The sequence below is a fragment of the Vombatus ursinus genome, unplaced genomic scaffold (genome assembly GCF_900497805.2).
Source record: "Vombatus ursinus unplaced genomic scaffold, bare-nosed wombat genome assembly UNPS02014877.1, whole genome shotgun sequence".
Lineage (NCBI taxonomy): Eukaryota > Metazoa > Chordata > Mammalia > Diprotodontia > Vombatidae > Vombatus > Vombatus ursinus.
Genome location: NW_020954655.1, coordinates 2,400,295 through 2,416,880, shown reverse-complemented (window position 1 = coordinate 2,416,880; position 16,586 = coordinate 2,400,295). Strand labels below are relative to the sequence as shown.

Here is a 16,586-nt window from a genome sequence, read left to right as displayed (position 1 = left end):
TGCAAAAAAACAACAAAAAAAAAATTAATCAACAAGTGTAATTAAGCATCTACTATGCAAGCTGCTGGGGGGATAACAAGACAAAATTAGACCACTCCTGCTGTCAAAGAATTCACATTCTATCAGCTGAGACAACATTTATATAGACAGAATATGAAGTAATTTTTTAAGAGAAGACTCTAGCAGCTGACAGGTAGGCGGAGTGGGTAAGGCCTCATGTAAAAAGTGGCAATTGAAAGGGAAGAAAATAAGCAATAGGAAAAGGTATAAGCATTTATACAGCATCTACTAAGTGCCAGGCACTGTGCTAAGTGCTTTACAAATATTATTTCATTCAATGAGATAACTGAGCTAAGTTTTAAAGGAAACTTGAGGTTTGATGAGTCTCTGCAAAGGCAAAGAAATGAGGCGTGGAATGTCACATGTGAGAAAGAAAAAAACGCAACTTAGCTTAAGTGTCTCTTTACCTCACGTGTCATATTGCGGCTGGAAAGGCAGCCTAGAGCTAAACTGTGAAGGGTTTTAAGTGCCAAACAGAAGAATTTATATTTGACTCCAGGAAAGCCAAAGAGGTTTATTAAGTAGGAAGAAGGACATAATCAAACCTGTGGTTTAAGAAAATAACTCTAGCAGCTCGTGTAAATGATGGATTGGAGCAGAAGAGATGTGAAGTAAAGAGACCAATTAGGAAACAATTGGCATGGAGCCTAGATGAGAGGTGAAGAGACCTTTAACTAACGTGGCTATGGGATGGGTAGAGAGAAAAAGACTGATTGGAGGAAGATTAGATAGAGAACCAACAAGACTTGGGAACAGAGTAGATAGGGGTGAAGGAAAAGTGGATTCAAGGATTCTTCAAAGATAGCAAACCTGTGACCAGAAGGCAGTAGTATTCTCAATGGAAATAAAGTTAGGGTTCTCTCTGGGGTAGCAGGAGGATGAAAGTGATGAGTTGTTTTGAATATACTAAGCTTAAGATGTCTATGACATATTCAGTTCAAAAAGTTCAATAAGCAGTTGGTGACATGGAATTAGATCAAGAGAAAAACTTAGGGCTGACTATATGGATCTGAGGGTTATATGCATATAGATGATACTCAACCATGGAATCTGATATAGTCACCAAGAGAGAAAGAGAATAGAAAGCTGTAAGAAGAACAAAATGGATGAAGACCAAGAAAAAGTCATCAGACACGGCAATAAAGCAATCATTGATAACTTTGGAAACAGTAGTTTCGGCTGAGTGATGAAGCAAAAAACCAGAATGCAAACAGGTGAGAAGAGTGAAGAAATGAAATAGAAGCAAGGAACTTCTTTCCCTTACTCCCTGAATTTGTGAAACAGAGATAAGCAGAAAGGATAATAAGGTCAAATACAGGTTTTTAAGGAAAGGGAAAACTGAGTGTGTTGGTAAGAAGCAAGAAAGGGATAAGAAGAGTTCAAGATTAGAGAGAGAAAAGGATGATTGCAAGGGCAATGTGATAGAGAAGACAAGAAAGAATGGGATTGAAGATACTTATAAAAAGTGGTTGGCCATGCTGAGAAGTCCCTCTTCAAAGATTAGAGTAAAAGACTCAAGAATGCGGGACGATGTCAAAGGGCTCTGATAGAGAACAGAGATATAGGCTTCTATTTTTTTCAATAAAGTTTGAGATGAGTTCCTCCTTTCATGAGCGTGGTGTATAAAAATATTATTTATAATATTTTTTATAGTTGTATTATAATTGGTTTCCTTTACAATCCTACATTTTATTTTATGCATTTAAAAACCTTATTGTGAAAAGGGATCAACTGACTTCAGCAGACTGTTAAAAGAGTACAAAATACAAAAAATGGTTAAGAACCCAAGGTCTATTACATAAATTGATATAAAGTGAAGGGAGCAGAACGAGGAGAACATTGCACACAGTAACAGCAATACTGTATGATAATCAACTGTGAATGACTTAGCTATTCTCAGCAATACAAAGATCTAACACAATTCTGAAGGACTTAGGATGAAAAATGCTATCCACTTCCAGAGAAAGAACTGATAGAATCTGAATGCAGATTGAAGCATACTGTTGTTTGGTTTTTTTTAACTTTTTCATTTTTGTTTTTTTTGTCTTCTTCCTTTCACAACATGGCTAATATGGAAATGCTGTGCATGACTGAACATGTGTAACTGAGGGTAGGCTTGTGGGAGATGAAGGTTAAAAATTGCTTTTACATGTAATTAGAAAAAAATAAAATATTAAAACTTAAAAAAAAATCCAAGGTTAAAAAAAAGATTCCCTACCAATAGACCAATTCGCTAGATTTTGTGGATGACATATTACTCAACATAGCAGGCCCTACACCAATAAAGGACACCCTTCACTGAGATCTACAGTTACTCAAAAGAGATGTCTAGCATTCAATTCTGTTTAAAAAAAAAAAAAATGGACGGAATGAATATTGCCAGGATTATGGCATGCAACTGAACAAGAAACCCAGTGAGTTAGATCACCATATTTATCTTGCTTGGATGGTCACTGTCGATGGACAATGATCTGGGCATAGGATTTAATAAATTACACTGGATTACATTTGGGAAACTCCAGGGCTTTCAATGGTTTCAAGATGCTGCACAAACTTATCCTTTAATTCCTAACATTTAACTATTATTATAATTGCAATGCTAGAACAATGGTCTTTATGAGAATTTCAGGTAACCCAAAAAGTATACCAGCAGATCTAATAACCAGGGCTGAAGCCAGAGATGTTAAAGTAAGCTCAAACCAGTTCCCAAAGCCTATTGTTAAATATTCAGTGTGAACATTTACATTTCTGAAATATGCAGATGTTACAAATCAGGGTTTGATTTGTTTTGCTGACTGTCTAGATTTAAGCAAGCAAAGGAGGAAATGTTAATAATGCAGATTAAACTTTAAGTTTGCCATGTGTATTTAAACATTTACTAGCATACTGCTGGCTGAAGCCTGTTAAAATGGGGACTTGTGTACTAAAGGACAAGTACAACCAGAAAAGAAAGGCTGGTCACTTGGGCATGAATGAGAGATAATAGATGTACAGTTTTAAAGTATCTGCACTGATAAACCACAAGATATTAAATGAACCAAAGGAAGGCCATAAGCATTTGAGCAAACCCTAAACTAATTATTTACAAAAAGACAGAGACAAGCGTTGCACAGGATGAGAAGGAAGAATTGTGTTCTGCACCAACAGAGAAATTACCTACAAGATTGAGAAAATGGTTCCATCAAAGTATTTCCCACTAAACTGATTTGGTTTGACACAATGCAGTTAACGGTATTAAAGAGTAATAGTTAAGATGATTAAAAGCCAACATTTATGACAATTTAAGATCTGGAAGACGTTTTACATATACGATCCCATCTGATCCTCTCAACAATCCTATGAGGTAGGCATTATGTTATCCCCATTTGAGAGATGAGAGGCAGGATGGTGTAGTGCAGTGGTGTCAAACTCAAACAGAAAAGAGGGCCAGTACACCATACACAAGGATTTCAGTGGGCAAACATTGACTAAGAAACTCACATTAATATTATCTATGTTTTATTTTGTTAAATATTCCCCAATTATTTTTTAATCTTCGTTCAGGCCACACTCATGAGAGAGTCCTGAGCCACATTCAAGGGCTATGTGTTTGACATCTCTGGTGTAGTGGATAGGACACTGGACTTACAATCAATAAGACAAGGCTTCAAATCCTGCCTCAGACACCTGCTAACTGTGTAATACCTCTGACAATTCAACCTTTATGAATCTGTTTCCTCATTTATAAAATGAGTGGGTTGGATGTGATGGCCTGTAAAATTCTTTCTAGATCTAAATCCATAATCCTATGATCTTATAAGGCTCAGAGAGGATAGTTAACTTGTTCAGAGTCACAGCTAAATATCAGAGGTGGAGCTTTTTTTTATATACACTGGGCTTGGCAGGAACCAGGTCTCTATGCCACATCTCTTCTTTATGCTGCCTACACTCCAGTCATTATCCTCACTTCCTTCTACCACAACCCTGTATTCTTGCTTGCTGAGAATGAGGCTTCTACGATACTTCTTAACCATCTCCACACCATGCTGCAGTACGCATCCTTTCTGAATCTTTTCCAGTTCCCCTTTATGAGTCTTCCCTCATCAGAACGTAACTCCTTCAGGGCAGATGCTATCTTGTTTGCTTAAATTTATATCCCCCAGTGACCAACAAAATGTTAGCAAACCCTTAATCAATGTTTTTGCTTGTCCTGTAATGTGCTTAGGGCTTATGGAGATCTTATTCAACCTTCAAAATCCAATGTAACTGCTATCTTCAAGAGAAACAAATAACTAACAGTATACTTAACGGCCCTATAGCTGACAATAAAAATAATACTATTAAAATGTATGTGTACCAAAAGACAGAATAGCCACATCCTTAAAGAAAAGCTAGGTAAAATGCACAAAGACATAAACAGTAATAGGAGAGTAATAATCCTTCAAAACAACATAAATTCAACAGAAACTTGTAAGAAAAATATATGATCTGACTATCACATGGAGACTTCTGAATGTAAACATTAAAGAATACACATTCTTAGAATCCCGCTATACCTTTTCAAAAACTGAGCTGGAAGTCAATTATTTTCATTGTCAAAGTTTTGCAAAATTAGGTAGTTCAAATCATAATTCTTAGCTTTTCATAAGGTGACATGGCCTTTTGTAATACAGACACAAAACAATGGCTACAAGTATAGATCAAGCAAGTTCAAAAACCCCTGATGACTGAGATAATTGTTCAAGCGTGTTATTAGGTATAATTTCTTATTGCTACTAGATTGTTCAGTGCAACGGTTTACGCATAGTGTTGTAAGTTCTGTGACTAGATAATAATATTAAGAAAAGAGCTTAGCACAATGCCTGGAACTTAAATGTTTACCAATAGACTGAATATTCTTTCATTTACTTGTTTTTTCCCCTTACACTCCTTTTGTGTACAACGTCTGTATTACGAAGTAAAGGAATGCAAACATAATATGTTATACAAGTGGTATTTGTGTCTTATTATTTTGTGACAATACTTCACATTTTAAAAATTAACTGTGAAATCAAAGCTATCAAATCATAGGAAAAAATGCTCTAAATCACTATTAGAGAAATGTAAATTAAAACAACTCTGAGATACCACCTCACGCCTACTGGCTAATTGGCTAACATGACAGAAAAGGAAAATCACAAATGATGGAGGGGATGTTGAAAATAGGGACACTTACGCATTGTTGTTGGAGTTGCAAACTGGTCCAACAATTTGGAAAACAATTTGGAACTATCCCCCAAAGGCTATAAAACTGTGCATACCCTTTGACCCAGCAATACCACTACTAGGTCTATATCTCAAAGAGATCAAAGAAAAAGAAAAAGGAAAAGGACCCATATGTACAAAAATATTTATAGTAGCTCTTTCTGCAGTAGCAAAGAACTGAAAATTGAGGGAATGTTCATCAGTTGGGGAATGGCTCAACAAATTGTGGCACTTTATGACTGTGATCGAATACTATTGTGCTCTAAGAAACAATAAGAGAGATGGTTCCGGAAAAATGTTCAAAGACCTATATGAACTGATGCAGAGTGAAATAAGCAGAGCCAGGAGATCATTGTACACAATAGGAGCAATACTGTAACAACGATCAAATGTTAAAGACTCAGTTTCTCTGATCAATGCAATGATCCAAGAAAATTTCAAAGGATTCATGATGAAAAATACTCTCTGCCTCCAGAATGAGAACTGATCCACCTGTGAAGACTGAAGCATATTGCTTTCCATTTCATTTTTCTAGCTCTGTTTTTTTTTCAACATGGCTAATATGAAAATATTTTGCATGACTTCACATGCATCATAGGTATCATATTTCTTGCATTCTCAATGGGTAGGGGAAGGGCTAGAGAAAGGGAGGTAATTTAAAACCAAAAAAAGTTTTTAAAAATTCTTTAAAGGTCAAAAAAAAACACAACAACAAAACTACAAACAATATTAGAAGGAAGAACCACTATTTCTAAGAAGGCACATAAAGCCACATGAGTACACACACAACAACAGCTAAATTCCAGGAAGGACAGTTCCTGAGCTACTGCTGTAATTTGTGTACATCAAAGGGTATAAAGTCATAAAATACTAGAACTTTGTATAAACTGCAAAACCTGATTTATTTTACTTATACAAATTTCTTAAATAGTGTACACTTTAGTTGACATACAAATAATTTTATGCTGATTTATCAAATTACTTAAAATTATACAAAATACTGAATTTCAAAACACATCAATTGAACTCAAGTGTTTTATTTTGGCTATATTTTACATTTCCATAGACCCAAATGAAGTTAAAATAATCAAAGAAAAGACAGTATGATTAAAAAAACTATCATGTTTTCATTTGCATTATTTTGTGTGACAGGACACAAAAGTCTTACAAACATAGTAGAAAGCTAGCAAAACTGAAAGAACATGTCATCTATGTTTCCTGAAAACACATGGAGAGATGCAGGTTTTTTCCTGCAAAGAAACCTCAATTCAATAAAAACTTAAGATACTCCCAAAATTTTGAATTCCTATTTCACAAAAACCTTTTCTTGGCATAGTCTATAAAGGTGTTTACTATCATTCCAAACAAAAGCTTCCACAGTATTGCAGACATGAGTAAACCCATGTACGCTGGAGGTTGTTAAACAGGTTTGTGGGACTGAAACAAGAATTTTAAAATGCAAGGAGTACCTTTGTCAAATGATGTGATACATTCTAGAATAACTGATAATTTTTTAAACTTTTGAAGCAGGTCACTGAAGAAACCAGCAACCATGCCATTCCTATTCAGCATGCAACCAGATGAAACTACAGATATCTCTCAATCAGGCCAGTTCCTTGTTTTTGATCACTATGTGCATGCCGATACCATCCAAGAAAAATTTTTATTTTGACAGTCCCTTCCGGAAATTACAAAGGCCATTAACATTTTGAATATGGTAAAAAATTTTTGCCAAGCAAGACTCTGACTGGAAAGAAAAGTTTCAAACTCTTTAAAGAGAAAGAGCTCCTATGTTGTTTGTCCCACTCCACCCCCCCTTCCCCAGACTGGAAAGGTTTGAGTTTATATTTAATCCTAGAGGCAATAAGGAACCTTTAACAATTTTTTTTTGCCTCTGAGTGAAGGTTATTTCACTTAAATAAATTTCGGCTCCAAATTCTCTCCCTCATTTTACCCCCCCTCCCCACTCCTTGAGAAGGCAAGAAATATGATACCCATTATACATCATGCAAAACATATGTTCATATTAGCCATGTTGAAAAAAAAAAGGCTGAAAAAGAAAAGAAAAAAATGTTTCAATCTGTACTCAAGAGTTCATCAGTTCTCCATCTGCAAGTGAATATTTTTCTTCATGAGTCTTTTGGAATTGTCATGCATCACTGTACTGATCAGAGTAACTAAATCTTTCACAGCTGACTATCATTCCAATACTGCTTTCACTGTGTAAAATATTTTCCTAGTTCTGAGAACTTCACTTTGCATTTCTATAATGTTTTTTAATACATCTGGTTTACTTTAGTGTAAAAGTAAACTCCTTACTTAGTCGTCACTCAGTGCTTTTTACAAAGACATGTACTGGCAACAGACTCTTCCAACAACCCTGAAAAATTTTATCAACAGCCAGAAAAGTCACCAGCTTTATCATAAGCAGGTGTGTCAATCATTCCATTTATTTTTTAAAAGATTTTTTCAAGAAATGGGACCAAAATATAGCGTCTCTCTACCACACAGAAGTTTTCTAATTTTCAAGATGACAAGTTTAACTAGCTGTGTGACCCTGGGCAAGTCACTCACCCCCATCACCTCGCCAAAAAAAAAAAAGAAAAAAAGAAAAAAAGATGACAAGTTTTATTAAAGCACCTATTCAAACTAAAAGCAAAAGTTTCATTCTTTCTTTTTTAAAGAAAAATAAGACTCACTCTTGGAACACTTTAACAGAAAGGATTTTATTCATTGGTTGGCTTACCTGGCAGATATTTTTAACTACATGAATGAGATAAACCTTTCAATCCAAAGTCCTAAAGTCTGCCAATTTGGAAGAAGAGTAGAGCCCAACATTCTTGAAAACTTTCAAATGCAGAAGGAACTCTAACCAAGTTAGACTTGATATATAATTCTGTCTTTTTCTGTGAAAAGAGAAATCCTCTAACTAGAAACACTTCAGAAAATCTTTCAAAAATTATTTCTAACTTGATATTACTACAGTTGAAACAGGGATTCACAATGTTTTTCTTCTTGATATAAACTGTATCAAACATGTTAACCTAGTTTAGCTTAGTGAATTTAGGATTGCGAAAAAAAAAAAAGACTACAATTGGAGTTTAACTCAAAAAGTCTTGGAGAATTCTAGTGTTCCTTGAGAAAAGCCTATCCTCACCTGGTAAAGGGAGCTACAATTCTATTTGTAACAACCTTGGTAAAATAAACAGAATCTCCAACACTTTTAACCATCAAAACAAAATAATCAAAACTGACTAGATATACAGTATGACATTCAATTATACTAGCCATATAATGGAGTAGATCCCTGATTTCTAATAATACATGACAGCAAAAAATTTAAAAGCACCTCACTTTATAGCAAAGTTTTTCAAGGTGTTGTTGTGGATAAAATGGAGGGATAGGGACAACAGCAGAGTTAAATAGATTCAGAAATGATTGAACTACTTGATTTAAACAGTAGTCATTAACAGTTCAACATCAACTTAAAAGGAAATTTCTGGTAGCACCCAAAGATCTACGCATAGCCCAATGTTGTTTAACTAATCCCTTGGATAAAGACAAAAATGGCATTTTGACCAAATTTGCAGATGATGCAAAGCTAACAAAATGGATAAGAGAATCAGGGTCCAAAAAGACCTAACAGGCTATATAAAGTTGAGCTGAATCTAAAAAGGTACAATTTAAATAGGGATGCACAAAATTATTTGGTTTCAAAACAGCACATGTTTCATAAGCACAAGATGAATGAGACACGACTAGGCAATAATCTGTCTGGGAAAAGATCTGAAGGTTTTAGTAGATTGAAAGTTCGTTATGTGTGATATAATAGTCAGAAAAACCAAGATATCTTAGACTACATTAAGAAATGCATAATTGTCCCCCCCCCAAATCATTTTTAACCCTAGGCATCACATTTTAAGTAAACACTCTGATAAGCTGGAGAGCTCTACAAGAAGGCGCTCAGGATGGAAAAGAGCCTTGAAATCATGCCGTGAGTATTAATCAAACGAATTGGGTATATTTTACATTGAAGAAGGGGGGAAGGCAGAGAGTAAGGTTTGTTATGACAGATGATTTCCAAGTATTTGAAAGACTGTTATATGGTAGAGTAGGACTTACCCTGCTTACTTGCATATGACAGAAATAAGAGCAATAGGCAGAGAATGAACAGGCAAATTAACCCCAAAGTAGAATGGACTGCCTTGGGAGGCAATTGTTTCTACCAAACTAACTGTTCAAGTAAAGGTAAGATGGCCATTTATTAGGTATTATTCAACTATGAATTAGACTAAGATGGCTTCTGAGGTTCCTTGAGATTCTGAAATCTTACAAAGTACAGTGGATATGGCCAAAACACTATATTCTGGATTTAACATAAATTACTTCTACTCAAGGAATCTCTTTACTTTTCTCAAAAATTCTAACACCAATGAATACAAACAAAAATCATATAAGACCAAAATAGTTTTTCAGAAAATTATTTTCCTACTTCTCTACAAAATTATCCCATTTTTCTATATTTCCAAGGCTATCTTTTCAAAAATTTGACATACAGGTGAAATGCTGATACCCTTTAGAAGGTGCTATATTCAAATAAGTGTTTTTGCACCTTTACTCCTCAACCTACATACTTGACACCTGTACTTAGGCAGTATCTAATGATTTCCTGAGGCATTTATATGGCCTTTAACTGATAACTAGAAAAAAATTATACCTGTAGGGAAGCAATATCCACTAATTTCAAATGACATTTATATGGTCTTTGAGTGATAACTAGAAAAGCTAGATTTTTTTAAATGGATACAAATGTCTCAGGTACATAACTACTAACTATAAGCCCAAACAGTTATAATTTGAACTAAAGTGAAAAAACTTATAATAACAATTATGTTACTGATATCGCACAGCCCTCCAGACCACTGGAATCTGACCCTTTGCCCATGCAGTTGTACCCTAAGGTACAACTGGCCTTTTCATCTGTTCTATGGCTGAACCTCCCACACGTATTATCTCCTTGAGAACAGGAGCTATTTTGCTTTTTCTAGTTGTATCCATATGTGTTATCTTCCTCCTTAGAAAGTGAACTCCTTGAGAATGGGTACTATTGCTTTTTCTAGTTGTATCACCAGCATTTTGCAGAGTACTTGACATAGTAGGAGAATGGTTCTAAAACATCAACAAACACCACTTCAAAGAGAGACACAACTTGGGCACAATTCAACAAGAATTCCCAGGAGAGACAGAGCAAGAGTCCAAAAAAGAAAAAAGAGAGAGAGGTTTAAATGTTTAATAAGTAATGAGTTCACTAGCAGAAAATATTGGAAAAGAAATGACAGCTATGGAAGAAACAACTTGGCACAAGATATACAAAACTTTGCCTAAGCAACAAATTCCTGGAAAATTAGAATGAACCAAATAGAAGCGAATGACTCCATGAGACAAGAAATATTAAAACAAAGTCAAAAGATTAGAAAAAATAGGAGAAAATGGAAAATATCTCATAGCAATAACAACTGATCAGGAAATAAGGAGAGGAGAAAAAAATTGAGAATTGGTGTACTACATGAACACCACCACACAGAACCTTGGCATCATATTTCAAGAAATCTTCCAAGAAAACTGCTCATATCTCTTAGAACCACAGGTCAAAGTGGAAACAGAGAGAATCCACTAATTACCTACTGAAAAAAACCCCAAAATGAAAACTTCCAGGAGTATCACAGCCAAAATTCAGAGCTTCCTGGTCAAAGAAAAAATACAGCAAGCAACCAGAAAGAAAGAACTCAAGCATCAAGGAACCACAATCAGGATCACAAATGATTCAGCGGCCATCACTACAAAGAAGCAGAAAGCTTGAAATATCATATTCAAAATACAAAATATATATATAGACTTATAGCCAAGAATAACTTATCCAGCAAGACTAAGTATAATCCTGCCTGGGAAAAAATAGATTTTTAATGAAACAGAGGATTTCCAAAAATGCCTGATGAAAAGACCAGAGCTTTGTAGAAATTCTGAAGTTCCAACTCAGGAGTTAAGTAAAACATGAAAAGGTAAACACAAATGAACAATGAAAAGGCCTAAACAAGGATAAAGTGCTAAATTCTAATATGTAGAAATGATAAATGTGTCCCCTCTGATCTGCCACAGGGGTTATAGAGTCGAACAGACACAAGGCCTGGAAATGGTTCTGATATATTTCTGATGATCTTAAAAGAAAAATGGAAAAGGAAACAACAGTAGGGGAAATTATGTTTAATTTCATTGCAAACACCACGCAGAAAAGCAAAGTAAATTGGGGAGGGAAAGCAAAATCAATGCTTAGTGTTTTGTTTGTTTAGAGTTCAGATTAAGGCTTGAAATGGTGTAAAACACTTCCCACAAAAAACTCCCAACATTTTACTACTAACAAGTGCACTATAGAGGTAGGACCTTACTCTTTAACACTAGTACACCTCAAATTCAAAGTATTTTGTTGTCAATACAAAGTTATTTCTGTCATTATTTGCTTCTCCCTCACCACTCATTTCAGTAATTTGTATTATTTAAGGGTAACAGAAAGAAATCTGGACTTGGGAATTAAGATAGTTGGGGTCAAAATTCAGTTCTGCTAATATTGTTAGCTGTGAGACTACAGAAAAATCATTAAATTTGAGTACCCATTTTCTCATATGCAAAATGGTGTATACTTTATAACCTTAATCATACATGTAGTTCAAAAACAATTGTCATCTGTAACACATTGTGAGTAATATTTCTAATATTCTACTTTGTGCAGGATCATACTGAAATAATTGCAAACTGGATGTTCCTCTATATGGCAGAACATAAGAAAACAAAAATATAAAGTCCAAGTGCACATGAATCATATATTTACATCACTCCAAAGTACTTGAAGAAGACTGTGATAAGTTATTATTTACTTTATGATACTTTGAATATAAGTAAACAGGCCCTTAAAAAGAAAAAAAAATTTGCATTGTATTATTTGATTTCAAAAAAGTGGTATTTAAAAAAATTATTGGCAGCTAGGTGGCGCAGTAGATAGAACTAGGCCTGGAGTCAGGAAGACCTGAATTCAAATTCGGTCTCAATCTCTCAGGTAATATGACTCTGGACAAGTTTCCGCCATCTGTAAAGGGGGAGGGAGGAGAGGGTGAATGTAAATAATAACTGTTTCTCTTTTGGCCAGCAACTCTGTAGTTCCCCTCCCAGTTTGATTTTCTTTTTTTTAATTAAAGGGGCCATCCCTTGACTTCTTGAAGAGGCCTATTCACTGAACTAGCTTTACCGCAATCAAAGTGAGAACCTGAAAAGACCTTAAAGGGCCAGGGTCTCCCACTACATCCTGAGCCATCTCCAGTCGTCCTGATAAACATCTGGCCACTGGACCCAGATGGCTCTAGAGGAGAAAGTGAGGCTGGTGATCTTGCACAGCCCTCCCTCACTCAAATCAAAATCAATTGCAAATCATGTCATCCTCTCCCTGATGTCATGGTCATCTTCGAGAACGAAGGACAAACACAACACATCTGTAAAATGGGGATGATAATAACAGCACCTATCTCACAGGGTTGTGAGGATAAAATAAGACAATAATTGCAAACTGCTAAGTACAGCATAGTAGGTGCTCTGTTAGCTATTATTATTAATATTTTTCTTCCTCCTAATTTGGTCATAATAGTAGCTAAAAACACATTTAAAGACTTTTAGAAACCTAAATAAATCCCCATGTCCAGTCAACACTTACACCATAAGACAGAAAAACTTAGGCTCAGAAAGCCTTTTTCTTTTTAAAGTACTGTTGCTATATATGGGATTGGGACTGAATCTGTTATTTCACTGGCATAGAGAAACTACCTAATGAGAAAAATACTAGTGCAGGTGGGCATCTTATCTATGTAGTTAAAGAAATGACTAGGGCTCTGAGAATTTAAGTGACTTGCCCAAAGGTGGAACTTGAACCCAGGCCTTCTTGGTTCCTAGACTAGCTTATTCTCTTCTTTGCACCATCTCTATGCTGCCTTTTAATATACATGACCAGTATAAATAAGTATTACATATTATATGGAAGGTAGGGATTATTTTGTTTTTGTCTTTCTACCCCACCTTCTAGCACAGTTCTTCATGCACAACTGATACTTAAATGCTTCTCAATTCAGTGGCTAATGTATTCCAGAATCAGAAAGATCTATAACGTATAGCACCTCAAGCTGAGGATCAGTGATGAGGGCAGTTTAGAAAGGTGAAAGAAAGTGAAGCTCAAGCATTAAGTAACCAAGGCCACAGGGAAGTTCAGGTGTCCCTGCTTCACATCCACTGATAACTGTACTTTAACATGATGTGTCTCAGGACCAGATACTAGAGTAAAGGTTTTCTATAGGCCAGTTAAAGGTAGATAACTAAAGCAATAGATATGAACCATCATTTCAAAGGCCTTAAATGCCAAGATAAAGAACACAGATTTGACCCTAAAGGTAACAGAGAACCACAGATTTTTTTTAAGGTAAGAAAACTAAAAAAAACAGCATTTTAGGAAGATTACTATTGGCATCAGTAGGCTATAATCAATGAAAAAAAGCATTTATTAAGCACCTACCTGCCCTCAAGGAGCTTACATTCTAATGGGAGACAATGTAAACAGTAAATCCTACGTCAGTACTTAAAAAATACAGTGATCTTATAGTGGAAGACACTTGTGGGGGGGTTAGCCATCTGTAATATGACAGTTCTGGAACCCATTAAAAGAATGCCATATAACACCAATAAAAACCTTTTATGGGGGGTATTTTTAATTTTTCAAAGCTCCTTCATTTTACATCATTTTACCCTTATAGTCTATGAAGAAGGTTGGGCAACTATCATCAACACTGGCTTTCAAGGAAATTAGATTTAGGGAACAGCCCTCCTTTAATTATTTGAAGATAACCCAGGATATCACAATGCCAAGGCTGGAAACTACAGCCCTAAAAGGTGCAATGCAGTCTCCCTGTGTACACACCAAAGAAGGAACAAGGTTATGATCTGATCATAGACTTACAGCTGGAAAGGATGACAGATGTCATCTAGTAAGTGACAGAGGAAACGAGTTTTTCTCAAAGTTAGACAGTTTACACAAAAACTGTAATGCCCCATTAAAACCATTCAGGATTGTGCCTATTTGAGTTACTAATTGTATCTATAAGGACCCTCTCCTATATGGAAAGAGACATTAGGCACTACAGGGATACATCACAGGAAGTAGACATTGGAGAAAAACAAGGTCACAGTCAGTAGAGAAAATATCAATATTTGCAGAATTTTGATAAAGTCAAATGTTGGTATGAGCTCAATTCAATCAACAGGTATTTATGTATTTATTATATATTTAAATATTTATATATTTACTACCATGTGCCAGGCACAGTGCTAGGGACACAAATAGTAAGAATCAAACAATTCCCACTCACAAGGAACTTACATTTTAATACACATATAAGTATACATAGAATAAGTACACATATAAGCATACACAGAATAACTAAAAAGAATATTTAGGTAAGAACTGGTGAGGGTCTGAGCTAAGGTGGTAGGTGTGCTAGTAGAGGGTCAGGTGTATGATTTGTGGGACACAGAACAGGCAAGGTCTGGCAACTAGCTGGTTCTGTAAAGGCATGTGAGAATGAGGAGTTGAGAATAACAAGGTTACATTTCTTTGCTTAGCACCATCTGTGGTATGATGTGGTATTAAATGGGAGAAGGTATTATCCATTTCTAGGCATACAGGGCCTGGAAGAATTTAATAGCATGTACGTAAGGGCATGAAAAGGGTTTGCATTTCTTTAAGGACCTAGGGGAAAAATAATTTGAATGAGCCACCCATCATATAAAGGGGACAGAGAAAAGAAGAAATTTCCAGCGGGAGCCTTCAGAAATGCACTCGAGTGTTTCTTGGGGCCCGGGAGGTGAGAGGCATAGGTGCAGGATCTTGGGCACAGGTCAGTGAAGGGGAGTGGAGTTTCCAGTGATATGAAGGCATACAAGTATGACAACCGAGGATGCCAGGTTTACGTCTGAATGCAGGTTATGTTCAAGGAAAGGGATGGGAACATTGTCCAGGGGGAAGTGTAAACGCGGCGAGGAGATGCAAAGGGTGGAGGTCAATGCTTTGGAGGGGGCTGGCTGCAGTGCTGTGAAGGGGAGGGCGCCTAGGCGGGGTAGAGCCGTCATGTGGTGTCTGTGGTGCTGGAGAAGCAGACGGGCCACGGCGGGTCTCCAGCGACCGGGCTGGAGAGTGGCACAGCCCCTGACCCCGAACCGTCTATTTCAGGGCAAAGCAGGTGAGGCTAGAAAGCAAAGGAAGCGGGTGCGACGGGAGCCCACGGCCCCCCTCCCCCGAGGTGGGGGAAGGGGGAGGTCACTCGTTACATAACCCGGCAGCTGCCTGCGTGTGCGGCGGGGGGAGGCGGAGGCGCGGGAAAGCCGCCTCCTCCTCCTCGGTTCCCCCCGCCCCCGGACCCGAGGGGGGCTGCGGCGGAACCCGCCCCCCTCCCCCACCCACCCGGCGCTCTGTCGGTGGCTACGGGAACGGCCCGTTTCCCCCCCTCCCCCACGAGCACGGCCGCGGCGCCGCCAGTGATTAGGTCTCTGGCGGGCCGGATGGGAGGGTGGGTACATCGCCGCCCCGGCCCCGGGGGTCCCTCCCGGTCCCCGTCCCCTTCCCCCGGCCTGTGGCCCCAGCGAGGGTCCGGAGGGGGTGTCTCACCTTTCGCTCTGCCCCAGACCACCATGCCCGGTCACAGCGGCCGCCTCCTCCCTCACTGGCTCCGTCTCCTCGCCTGCCGCCACCGCTGCTGGGTCCCTTCGGCGGGGGCCGGGATGGGAAAGGGGAGGGAGGGAGGGGAGGAGGAAGAGGAGGAGAAGGGGAGGGAGGTTGGGGGCGGGGTGGGGAGAGTCACATCGCTCGCGCCGCGTCCTCCATCCCGGGCGGGCCTCGGCGGGCTCGCGCGCTCCCTGCCTGCCACGCTCTCCGAGCTCCTCCTCCGGCGGCGCGCGGGCTCCGAGCGTGACCCACTCCCACGGCTACATACACGCGTACACCCACGCGCACACGTCTCGCACCGCTTCCCAGGGCGACCCCTAACGACGGGAGCCGCGCGCGGCACCAAGAAACACCCCTGCCCCTTCGCTCGTCTCCCTCCTCCCGCTCCCCTCCCTCTGTCTCCCACTGTCTCTCTCTCTAGTAGCTGCAGCCGCCGCCGACCGGAGGTGGCTTTTCCCTCCGTGGGCACGTGACCGTCTAGCTCGCAGAGAAGGCG

General features: G+C 38.2%; 1 protein-coding gene across 2 annotated transcripts in view; it reads right to left on the bottom strand.

Moving 5' to 3' along the window:
* Window positions 1–16,135, bottom strand: part of REV1 (REV1 DNA directed polymerase) — a 126,376-nt gene extending 110,241 nt beyond the window's left edge. For both annotated transcript variants that reach the window (XM_027842567.1, XM_027842568.1), the window contains exon 1: window positions 16,034–16,135. The gene's annotated coding sequence lies outside the window, so the exon portion shown is untranslated. The remainder of the gene's footprint in view (window positions 1–16,033) is intronic.
* Window positions 16,136–16,586: the final 451 nt, after the last annotated feature.